The sequence below is a fragment of the Procambarus clarkii genome, chromosome 72 (genome assembly GCF_040958095.1).
Source record: "Procambarus clarkii isolate CNS0578487 chromosome 72, FALCON_Pclarkii_2.0, whole genome shotgun sequence".
Classification (NCBI taxonomy): Eukaryota; Metazoa; Arthropoda; class Malacostraca; order Decapoda; family Cambaridae; genus Procambarus; species Procambarus clarkii.
Genome location: NC_091221.1, coordinates 3,423,744 through 3,428,475, shown reverse-complemented (window position 1 = coordinate 3,428,475; position 4,732 = coordinate 3,423,744).

Genomic DNA, 4,732 nt, shown 5'->3' with positions numbered 1-4,732 from the left:
TATGGCGACATGTACGTGGTGTCCTGTGACACAAGCTGTTGTGGCAAACAGGTGGGTGGTGAGGAAGGCAGCGTGGACGGGGGTGGTGGAGAAGGCAGCGTGGACGGGGGTGGTGGGGAAGGCAGCGTGGACGGGGGTGGTGGGGAAGGCAGCGTGGACGGGGGTGGTGGGGAAGGCAGCGTGGACGGAGGTGGTGGGGAAGGCAGCGTGGACGGGGGTGGTGAGGAAGGCAGCGTGGACGGGGGTGGTGGGGAAGGCAGCGTGGAGGGAAGGCAGGACAACTTGGCAGGTGGGAGAGTGTGCCGGGTTTTACCCCTCGCTCAAGCGGTGTGTCAGTACTCTCACTACAGCCCGTCCTCCTAAGCTTTCCCAACGTCAAGAAACTGTCGTACTAAGGTGCCCTTTCCTAACCTACCAGACGACCCAAAACGGTATAGAATGCTCATATCCCGAGCCGCTACCATTATCTAGTTCAACGATTTTTGGCCTTGGGTAAAGTATGCGTCATAATGCAACGCTCTGTTAGAAGGGATTGCTGAGTATGTGATCGCCTCCTGCAGCAGCTAGCATTATATTCTCTGCAACAGTGTAGCTGTTGATTCAGGATCTATAAGTTTACATGAAGAATTGTGGATTGAATGTTACCTATAGAATGCTCTTACCTATAGGGAAGGGGTGTAGAGATGTCCACCTTTGGCCACAGCTGACATGAAAATGAGTTTTCTCCTGGGCACTCGGCCCTGTTTTTCACTCTAATGGGTTTTCATTCTCTTCCCAAGAACCAGTCAACAATAAGCCTTTGGACTTCTCATCTCTTCTACTGCAAGACACAGCAAGAGTGGAGGTTATCTTGAGGTTATCTTGAGATGATTTCGGGGCTTTTTAGTGTCCCCGCGGCCCGGTCCTCGACCAGGCCTCCACAACAGGAGGTCCCTCCTGTGGAGGGCCCACAACAGCTGCCACCAGTACTGTTGTGACGACCTTTCAAGAGCCTTCACCGCCAGGCCAAACACCCTCTCCATCCTCATGTTATCATTGAGGCTAAATGAGGATAGACCATTAGTTGTTCTGTAATAATTCTACCCTATTTTCCCCCATGACAAGGCCCGATGTTGTTATTGCTGGTAATGAAGGTTTGCATTGATATAAAAGGTCATGTTCAAAGCAACCTAAGACAAGCAGTTGCCCTTGATCGCTAAACTCGCACAGTTACGCAACTCTACATGCTTTGGTTTTAAGTTTTATAACTTTTTTTTCGTTGACCAATATATTATTGTCATCATCTTAACTTTAGGTGAGATGGATGACACCTGGGGCTATCCAGTTTTAGATTCAGTAAAGAGTTAGGGTCTTGTTACCTCGAACCTGTCCGCCATCAACTGCTTGTACTCCAAGCTGGTGTGGTAAGCACTAGGCTGCGACGCGGGCAATACCAGTAAACACCAGTCCCTCTGTCACCCTGTGGCCCACTGGCCCGTGGTCCACTGGCCCGTGGTCCACTGGCCCGTGGCTCACTGGCCCGTGGCCCACTGGCCCGTGGGTATCTGGCGGTGGGTTGGGAACGATAGTCGCCTCACCAAGCGTCAAGGGGATACAGGAATAACCAAATTAGTTATTACATATAATAAGCGGTGACGGAAGAATCGTGGCATGACCAACACCGAACTCGACCACATCCCCATCATCGCGGCCTCAGCTACACAGCTCGTCCAATGCCACCTACGCACACTAACTTGAAAAACCATATTTATGATCTTAATTGTGTGATGTTGACACACTAGAGGGAGAAGTGCAGAAAGCAGCAGAGTCAGTCCGGGAAGCCAGGTACTGTAGTGCCCCCACCCTGGTCCCCAGGTACTGTAGAGCCCACCCCTAATCCCCAGGTACTGTAGTGCCCCCACCCTGGTCCCCAGGTGCTGTAGTGCCCACCCCCTAGTCCCCCAGATACTGTAGTGCCCACCCCCTAGTCCCCCAGATACTGTAGTGCCCACCCCCTAGTCCCCCAGATACTGTAGTGCCCACTCCCTAGTCCCCCAGATACTGTAGTGCCCACCCCCTAGTCCCCCAGATACTGTAGTGCCCACTCCCTAGTCCCCCAGATACTGTAGTGCACCATCACCACCCAGCCCCGCCCTGTGTGAGCCAGCTGAGCTCACCGCCCCGCCCTGCCCTCAGCGCTCCTCTGGGGTAAGGCAGCCGTTCGCTTCAGCTCTTGGATGTGTTAGGTTTTTGTTGCTTGCTTCAGAGCGCCGTACATGGCTGCCAGTGAAGGACGACCGCCTCAGCACTCTCCTGGCGATATGTAAATACTTCTTAAGCTATCTCACATACCATACACACCACACAATGTGTAAACATGTCTTGGGACCTGACAGCTGAAAGGACAGCGCCTCAGATTCGTAGTCCTGAGGTTCCGGGTTCGGTCCCCGGTGGAGGCGGAAAGAAATGGGCAGTTTCTTTCACCCTGATGCATCTGTTGACCTAGCAGTCAATAGGTACCTGGGAGTTAGACAGCTGCTATGGGCTGCTTCCTGGGGGGGTGTAACATAAAGGAGGCCTGGTTGAGGACCGGGCCGCGGGGATGCTAAGCCCCGAAATCAACTCAAATTACCCCTTCAAGACACACCTGTGGACCCTTCAAGACATACCTGTGGACCCTTCAAGGCACACCTGTGAACCCTTCAAGAGACACACCCGTGGACCCTTCAAGACACACACCTGTAGACCCTTCAAGACACACCTGTGAACCCTTCAAAACACACCTGTGGACCCTTCAAGACACATCTGTGAACCCTTCAAGACACACCCGTGGACCCTTCAAGACACACACCTGTGGACCCTTCAAGACACACCTGTGGACCCTTCAAAAGACACACCTGTAGACCCTTCAAAACACACCAGTGGACCCTTCAAAACACACCCGTGGACCCTTCAAGACACACACCCCCTTTGGACCCTTCAAGACACCCCTACGGACCTTCAAGACACACCTGTGGACCCTTCAAAAGACACACCTGTAGACCCTTCAAGACACACCTGTGGACCCTTCAAGACACACCTGTGAACCCTTCAAGACACACCAGTGGACCCTTCAAAACACACCCGTGGACCCTTCAAGAGACACACCCCCTTTGGACCCTTCAAGACACCCCTACGGACCTTCAAGACACACCTGTAGACCCTTCAAGACACACCTGTGGACCCTTCAAAAGACACACCTGTAGACCCTTCAAAAGACACACCTGTAGACCCTTCAAGACACACCCATGAACCCTTCAAGACACTCCCATGAACCCTTCAAGACACACCTGTGAACCCTTCAAGACACACCCATGAACCCTTCAAGACACACCCATGAACCCTTCAAGACACACCCATGAACCCTTCAAGACACACCTGTGGACCCTTCAAAAGACACACCTGTAGACCCTTCAAGACACACCCATGAACCCTTCAAGACACTCCCATGAACCCTTCAAGACACACCTGTGAACCCTTCAAGACACACCCATGAACCCTTCAAGACACACCCATGAACCCTTCAAGACACACCCATGAACCCTTCAAGACACACCCATGAACCCTTCAAGACACACCTGTGAACCCTTCAAGACACACCCATGAACCCTTCAAGACACACCTGTGAACCCTTCAAGACACACCCATGAACCCTTCAAGACACACCCATGAACCCTTCAAGACACACCTGTGAACCCTTCAAGACACACCCATGAACCCTTCAAGACACACCCATGAACCCTTCAAGACACACCCATGAACCCTTCAAGACACACCCATGAACCCTTCAAGACACACCTGTGAACCCTTCAAGACACACCCATGAACCCTTCAAGACACACCCATGAACCCTTCAAGACACACCCATGAACCCTTCAAGACACACCTGTGAACCCTTCAAGACACACCCATGAACCCTTCAAGACACACCCATGAACCCTTCAAGACACACCCATGAACCCTTCAAGACACACCCATGAACCCTTCAAGACAAACCTGTGAACCCTTCAAGACACACCCATGAACCCTTCAAGACAAACCTGTGAACCCTTCAAGACAAACCTGTGAACCCTTCAAGACACACCCATGAACCCTTCAAGACACACCCATGAACCCTTCCAGACACACCCATGAACCCTTCAAGACAAACCTGTGAACCCTTCAAGACACACCCATGAACCCTTCAAGACACACCCATGAACCCTTCAAGACACACCCATGAACCCTTCAAGACACACCCATGAACCCTTCAAGACACACCCATGAACCCTTCAAGACACACCCATGAACCCTTCAAGACACACCCATGAACCCTTCAAGACACACCCATGAACCCTTCAAGACACACCCATGAACCCTTCAAGACACACCTGTGAACCCTTCAAAACACACCTGTGAACCCTTCAAGACACACCTATGGACCCCCTCACAGCACACCTGTAGACAAAGGATGTGACAGAGAGATTAACAAGCCCGTGGAGTCCCTCAGCGCTACAGACCTCCAGGTGTAGACGGGTACATCATACAGTCAGAGAGTCGTCTGACACTAAGAAGTAACCACACGTCGCTAGTATGCGGTCCACAGAAAACGGTGTTCAGCGAAGATGTAAACAGTAAACTTGTCCTTCGACGAGGCATTGAGCACCCCTAAACTTAATTTGGAGTTTACCAACACCAAGTTTACTATAGTCTTTGAACATCGTTTAGGTCTAAA